Source organism: Amblyomma mixtum, chromosome 3 (genome assembly GCF_055824585.1).
Source record: "Amblyomma mixtum isolate Tamu chromosome 3, ASM5582458v1, whole genome shotgun sequence".
NCBI lineage: Eukaryota > Metazoa > Arthropoda > Arachnida > Ixodida > Ixodidae > Amblyomma > Amblyomma mixtum.
Genome location: NC_143014.1, coordinates 211,435,462 through 211,443,825, shown reverse-complemented (window position 1 = coordinate 211,443,825; position 8,364 = coordinate 211,435,462).

Sequence of the window (8,364 nt, the reverse complement as noted above, 5' to 3'; positions counted from 1 at the left end):
TTTTCAATCCCTCCTTCCTCCTTCCCTTACGGTGCGGTTCTGGTTGGTTGGTTGGCCTCAAATAAAATGGTACATACCCACTTCGGGGGAGTGGACAAGACACATGCGTTGAACTGATGGGAAGAAGAGCATTGATAAAGGAAAGGGAGTAGTAATAGGGTATAGGCTGACAGATTGGACGACGCAACGACAGGGGACCTCTTAGCTGGGAGATGAAAGCCGGGACGATGGGTTTTTGTGCAAATTCGAATGCAATGCATGTAATGGTTCGATTTCGCAGACTGACTGAAAGGGAGGGGAAAATAATGAAATAAATTTTTTAAAGTCAGAAAAACAAACATAAATAGAAAAAGAAATAATAACAATAATAAAAAAATTGCATTTAGAGTCGCTGCGTTTCTACAAGAAAATTTTGAACAGCACAGCGCACACTCCTGTTGCTTCGTCCAAGCGATGAAGCGCCAACGGAAAGAACAACCGCAGTGGACTCAGGCAGACCCAGGTGGTGAAACGGAATTTCTGATAGGCGCCTCCTCAAAGAAGAGAAGCGGCGGCAGAACAGCAGGTAGTGATCCACTGTCTCAGGCTCGGCACTGTCTCAGGCTCGGCACAAAAAGAAACCGCCAGACCAGATCTGTGAAGGTAGAAATTTAGCATACGAACTCGGCATCGCAAACGCATGAAAGAGACCTCCAGTCTGCGCGAGCGCCAGTCTTTGCTACTCCAGGGATGCAGAAGGTGCTGATATTCGGAAGGTGAAGTAAGTGCCGAGTCTGAAAATTCCTGAAATGATGTGTGACTGCGAAACCTCACCGCAGCTGTAGTTGGCAGGACAGGAATTATTGGGCCGCAGAGAGAGGCCCTTGCTAAGCAATCGGCAACCTCTTTAATTGAATGCCCATGTACCGCGGTACCCGAAGCAACCGCACAGAAGTTAGAGCGGATCAACTGCTTAATGAGGCGCAATACCGGAGACTCTGTGGGTGATGATAATGTAGAGCGAATAGACAGAGTCCATCATAACCATGACTTAGGAAATGGTAGGGTTTAATTCACGTAAGGCTAAAATTACTGCTAATAATTCGGTCAGATAAACTGGAGTGAAGTCAGGAAGACGGATATAAGAGTACCATCCGAATGTAGGTGAAAAAATGCCCACACCTGCCTTTTCACGCTCCTGCGAGGCATCGGTAGCAATGAGAATATGAGTAGGAAAGGACCTTAGGTGGTCTTGCAACAAACCGTGAAGAAGAGGAAAGGGCTGCAGCTTTGCATTCGATGGGAAAATGTCATCAAATGCAATCTTAACTGAAGGAGAGAAGTTATACATGGGATGGAGATCAGTGAAATGAATGTTTAAGGGATTAATGAGAGACTGCACGAGAAATGTCTGCGGAGTATGCAAACGAGACCAGGTGGCTTTTAAAAAGACTGCAGGTTGACTAAGAAATATTATACTGGAGATGTGAAGAGGTGAGTCGCACAAGTTTAAAAATGTGTGGACTGCTAAAAAGCAAAATCTAGCTAATAAAGATGGAATTCGCGCCTCTAGGTGCAGGACAGCATTGGCCACATATTTTGGAAGTCCCAAACAGAGGCGCAACGCATCACACTCCAAGAGCACGAGAAGGCGAAGTTTATAGGTAGGAGCTCCTGAAAATAAAACACAGCCGAACTCCAAAATAGGGCGGACATACATTTTATATATCAGCAGGAGTGTGTGCCTTCTCATGCCTGACCTGTCACTGCAAAGCCTACGCAGGATGCCGATGGCCAGAACTCATTTTGCAGAAAATTGCGCAATATGTCCCCGCCAGGAAAGAGTAGAGTCGTATATTACTCCAAGATACTTCACTGTTTGAAGCTGAGGAATTATGTGATTTCTATAAGCAATGCAGATGTTTACAGGATAAAAAACCGGAAAGACCAACAAGGCGCATTTGTTCACATTGAGGAACAGATGAATACTTCGTGACCAGTTGTCAAGAATATTGAGGTAATCCTGCAAGGTTTGATAAAGAGAGTGAATATCACTTGCAGAGGCAAAAAATGCGATGTCATCTCCGTACGCGTAAGTGTTCACATTATGGATCCATGGAATTGAGCTTAGAAAGATGTTAAAAAGAACAGGGGAAAGAACTGACCTTTGCGGTACACCTCCTGTCCGTCGAAATTTCCTAGAAGGAACACCGTTTCGGCAGCAATGAAATATTCTGTGTTTCAAGAAAGCAGAGCTCCAGGCTGCGAAATAGCTTGGGAAATTAAGGTCCTGTAATCTGTGCAACAGCGCCGAGTGCTCGACGCTGTCGTAGTCTTTACTGATATCCAGAGTGACAAGCGCGGCGAGCTAATTTAATACGGCTCTCAAGGTCAGTATGAGCACACCAAATCGAACAGCCCGGCCAGAAGCCAATTTGACAAGGATTCAAGAGATCATTTGCAGAAATGAAGTAGACGAATCGACGAAGCAGGACCCGCGTTCCGCCAATTTCACTAAATTCGATGTTAATGAAATCGGGCGTATGTTGTCTGAAGTGAAACCGTCCTCTTGTTTTTTTTTATTATTGGAACTATTTCCGCAAGGCTCCACTCATGGGATATCCAAGGACCTTTAAGGGAATGGTTAACTAGAGCCAACAGGTCTTCAGGAGATTTTCAGAGAAAACGCTTGTTTCGTTGCCAAACGTACTGTGCAGCGAGTCCACGCGAATAGGTATACAGGGTGTATTTTTTTTAAGTTTGCAGTTTTTCTTTTTTTATTGAGTGTTACATGGGAACGCTCTGTTGAGCTGGATTGTAGAGCAAGGCGCACATAATACACCTGATATTAATCAATATTAGGCGGTTAACTTGATGAATATTTTTTTTATTTTCTAGGAAAAGGTTAATTGCGAAATTCATTCAAGTCAACACCGAAGGTGAGTCTTGTTTTTAAATTTTGTTAACCGGCAGTGTGGTTTGAAATATCGAACGCCAAAAATACGCATTTCAAAGCATGCTAAGTTGCCTTTCCCGCATTACCTATTTATAAAATAGCTTTCCTGTCCGTGCTATCGCCGCCGAAATAAAGTTAACCACTTATATATCATAAACACTACTTGCGCCTTTGTTTTGGTGTATAAGAAGTCCAAGAGATATGATTTAAATGTAATGTAATCCGCAAAAGCAACTCAACGGACTTTAAAATGCATATTTTTGAGGTTCGATTATAAGAACCACATTAAGAAAATATAAAAACGCAGTTCACCTTCAATGTTGACGGACACTTGGCCCGGCGGTTGGCGTAACCTCAGCACGTAACCTGTTGCTCAACAGTACCTTGCTGAGCGGCAGCATATCTGTAGGCAGCTCGCCGAGGGGGTCGGTTTGGCGCGAAGTGAGAGCTGTCGAGGGCGTACCAGCATGATTTAACCTGTCACTGTGCAGCACAAGATTATTCCGGATAGTATGGCGTAGCCCCGGTATTTTAGAGCATGCTTTGTGGAAAGCGTGACATGAAGTCGTGCCGCATGGCGAGGCATTCTCTGCAGCTTCCCACCAGAATCGTCTTAAGAATAAGTGCTCTTAACTGCCAGGGGGCAAGCGGGGCGCTGCGGTGAATCTTGGTGTGTGATGACTGTACTTGAGCATTAAAAACATTTCCTTAGATTGAATGCTTTGTCCCCCACGCACTAAGTCTTTTCTGCAGAGCCTCGAAGTGCATTTAATGATGTTCAACTACAGTTTTGCCCGTTTCTCACGAGTAAACAATCCCTAGAGAACAAGGGTGCATAAGCGCTCGCACAGTAGTTGTAAATTCTTAAAAAGAATGAAGAGACCACTGGTACGTTCTTTTCATTTAATACATCGCAATACTATTGAATATGTGTCGGAATGATGGGTATTGAGAAAATATTACAAAATACAACTGAAACTCCCGCCGGCTTTCTCCATGGCTCTCAGGAGCACCGGAAAGAGCTCTGCGTGCGCATAATCTTCAGGTCCAGGGGTCTGCATAGACGAGAAAAAACAATGAGCGTGGCAAATCAGAGGGAGACAGACAGCCGACACTAAGAAATCATTTTCAAAGCAAAGAATTCCTCGCCAGTGACCTATGTTGCCCGTGCTTTGTTACTCAAATCGAAGGAGGGATGGATAATTCAAGACAACGTGAGGAAACCTCAGAAATGCCGGTTGCTATTTCAGTGACACTCAATCGTAATGCGACAACTGAAGAGCTATCGCCAGTCACAGTCTCCGATATTGCATTTCATGCCCACATGGAACAACAGTATCTGCCGCTGTACATGCAGGTGTTCTCATTGCATGTTGTCGTTACTTATGCTTGCAGACACTAAAGGACAGCGAGTCAGCTCTTCAAAAAGTGGGCGCGACGCTGGTAAATGTTTTCCACCTTTTTTAAATTACATTTGCTGTTTCCCCGTTGTTGTGCACTCCTATAATATTTAAGAGACCTTGTATGAGCGCATCGTACTTAAAAAGGAAACTGAACACGCGTGCATGCCGTTGCTGCTCATAGTAACAACCGATTTTGTGGCCCTTTCTGGTTATTTCGATCTTCGTTCCGGAGAAAAAGGCCCTTCTGTTGCCAAGAAAATTGGCCCTAAACATTCCGCTGCTCTTCGATTCAAACTCGTGACGTCAACGCAGAAGACACCACCCTCGTGATGCAAATGGAAGGTGCGCGCGTATGTGCGCGCGTAAGTATATGTGCTAAAGCATCGCACATTCCTTGCTAAAAAAAGCGGAGGGTGGCGCCACCTGTCACTTTTATTCACATTTCTTGCTGACAAATGCAGCGCTTTCAGTATTTTCAGCCGCTTTTTCTAATAGCACTTTAATTTATCGATAAAGGTCAACACCAGTTTGCCCTGAGTGTCGTTTTATCAATACTCGTCTGCACCCCAGGGCTGACTTATTCAATGGGCGAAGATTTCGCAAGAAGGATACGCGTTCGTCCAGTGCATGGGATATTTTCCACTTAAATGACAGCGCCAGTAAGAGAGAAGTGACAGTTATAGATGTCTCATTTGTCGCTTTTTACACGAATGTTGTTCTTGCCATTACCTAAGATGTCGTGACATATCCTGCCACAGCGCATGACAATATTATTCCGGTATTACAAGGTAGCCGCGGGATATTAGAGCATGCTTTGTGCAAAGCGGGATAAGGTGTCGAGCCTCATGGCGAAGCCTTCTATGCAGCTTGCCGACCGAATCAGAAAACATCCAGGTGACCTGCCAGGTGACCCTCGAACTTTAATGCACCGTTCACTCCTTTATCTACTGCCCTTAACCTCTAACGCATATATTTGGACGGCAGTCCGAATGAACTTAACATAAATCCCCCCCAAAAAATATCTTCAAAAGTTCCTGTCGGCAGCCAAAGTGTGTAGGGAGACCGACGAGCAGTTTCAAACCACTACTAAAAAATTGGGCGCAGCAACTATGGAGGACGACCGCAGGCGTCTGTGTGCGCCTTCCTGTAGTTTTTAGTAGAAATAGCGAATTCCGGTGAAGAAGTTGCCCAACACAAATTGTTACGACGGGTACTGCTGTGGTTAGGAGGAAGGTGTTCGAAGTTTTTTTAGTCTGCCAACACCTTTTTATTTCTTCATTCACATAACGTCTAAGTAGCACTGTGCTACAAGACATGACTGATTGCATATTCAGCTGCAACATGGACGCAGTTTCCCTGCTATAAGCACGATGAAGGTTCTAAAGTAAATTTTTTGTTGGATGGTAGAGCGTGAAATTGTTTTTTTTTAAGAATGCCTCACGGACATAAACGTTCACTTCATACTGCTCGATGTGCAGAAAGAGGAGGGAGAAAAAATTTACCTGGCACAAATTAGTGCAACAAATTGCCTGGCACAAATGGCGTGGCACAAATTGCCTGGCACAAAAGAGCACAGGTGCGCTTCCGCGCTGCCGCGATGAAGCAAAGTGGAACCGACGACGCCACATGTACTTCAGACCTATGCGGCCCATATCCTTCCTATAAATGCGTCCTATAAAACAGGCTCTGCGTGCTTGATCTGCCACAGTAGAAAATCTTCAAAACCCACTTATTCTTTGAATCCGATTTCCAGAAGGTTATTTCTATTCTCTAGTAACCAGAAATCATTCACGGATTCAAATGTTCCGTTGGCCGTGAATTATGAGTTTTGATTCCGCTTGATGGTAGGCACTGCCGTAATTTTAAGGCGAAAGCCTTTAATGTCTCATCGTTGTAAGCAGCAGTTGTCGACAGAGAATGTCACGCTTTTCAGTTGGTCGAAACGGTCGTGACGTCACAGTGCGCCAATTTCAAACGGGGCCAATTGTACTTTGGCTAGTAACCATGCAACCAATTGAAGGGACCATATAGTGACGCTCCAAGTAAGTGGGACTGAGCTTAGTTAATTGCTTAATTACCCAATTAGCCTAATTAACTTCTCTAGTCAGGCCATATAAATAAATAAAACCTAGTAAGAAATTGGTCGAGCTCGGGAATCGAACCCCTGTCTTCGGAGTGCGAGACGAGCATGCTATCCACTCCGCCATGCCAGCTCGATGGTTTGGAATGAACAAAGGTACGTCTAGTGAATACGGTGTCTTCGCTCACTGCCATCCTCCTCCCTTCCCTTCCGGCGAGGTTTAGGTGTCCACCGAGATATGAGAGAGAAATGTATTTCTCTCTCATATCTCGGTGGACACCTAAACCTCAAAAACCAATTTACCGACGAGCGCGAGGCGTAGAACCGAATGGGCGATGGCGTTCTATGGACTCCCTGGCAGCGTTGCAAGACGCTCTCGCGTTCCACTCTTAGAGGCGAAGCTTAACATCTTAACCACACATCAGTGACCACACTTTAGGTCAAAAAAGTGCACCCCCCCCCCTGAATTTTGACGGGTGTCCACCGAGATATGTGAGACAGTTACTGCGTAATTTTCTTTCCTCAAATACAATTTTCATTTTCTTCATTACGGGCCATCTTCGTCTTTCTTCTTTCACTCCCACTTCCTCCGTTCCTATACTGTGCGGTTCAGGTGTCCACCGAGATGACAGAGATTTACTGCGCCATTTCCTTCCCTCAAAAACCGTTGCGTTGAAACGGCAAGGCATCGCGCCGAACGGGTGGTGGCGTTCCGTGGACTCCCTGGCAGCGCTACAACACGCTGTCGCGTTCCACTCCTAAAGGCGAAGCTTAAGTTTAAGCTTAATTAGCAGTTAATTAGTATTCAGGCATTAATCAGTAATTAACCATTAATTAGTGATTTGTCATCACTTAGTAATTAGTACTCAATTACATGTGACGCCACCAGTGCCACAGAAGCACTGAAAGTGGTGCTGAAAACGCTTTCGCCTCTACGCACTTTAGGCAGTCAAAGTGCCCCCTGAATTTTTTTAGCAGTCACATGACGGTCTATCCTCCCTCCTCTGCCTACACCGAGAGCTGAAATCATCCGCCTGTCCAGCTCACTTGCTGGGAGGTGGATACTGTATCGGGATGTGTGTCGCACTAAGGATAGAGACAACTACATGGTGGCAGGAACAAGAAGAACAGGAAGGGTTTATTAGCACGCCCTTTTATAGGCGATGGAGGGGGGCGGGGCAGTAGCAGTGCCAAGCGTACAGTTTGCGGTAGCACTGATAAGACAATGCGCTGACACGATAAGGCAGACATCGCATGCCCGATACAGATACTATCCCAGAACCCCTACGCACCAACCTCCTTCCCAGACCCACCGCAGTATCCGATCTACGCCCTGTTGTGTCTTCCTTTTCTTTCTTCTTGGGGAACAGGGAGTGTGCGTCTTCCACGAACGGCGTCGTTTAAACGTGCCTGCGTTTCTCGTCACCTGTGTGCCCTCCTTTACTTTTGTGTGTGCGTGTGTCTTTCCCTACGCCCGTGTGCGCGACGGGGGGCCAAATGGGACCGGAACAGTGCGGGGACGCTCCCTGTTTTGAGCTCTGGTGGCTGGCCCGGGATCGCGTTTCGTCGGCGGCGCCTGCGAGGTGAGTTTGGGGCGTAACGGCCTGGCCAGGAAAGAACGGCCGGGCCCCCTCGGCAAGGCAGTGGCCTCTTCGACGGCAAGGAAGAAGGACGTTTGTGTTGTGTGTTCCGTCCGACCACTCTTTGTGTATATGTCCTTAAAGTTAATTACAGTTTTCCTTGTTTGTTTGCTAAAAAATCCGCCTCCGTGTCTTCACTGTCAATATAACCGTCGTAACATTCGAGTCCTCTCACATTTCGCAACACATGGTGTCGAAACCCGGGAACTGTGATCTCCAGGACTTGGAGAACTTCGGAAAACCGGAACCAGGCTGCGACGGTAAAGGAATAAGTGAGTGACGCCACCGTCCCCATTCGACGCAAGC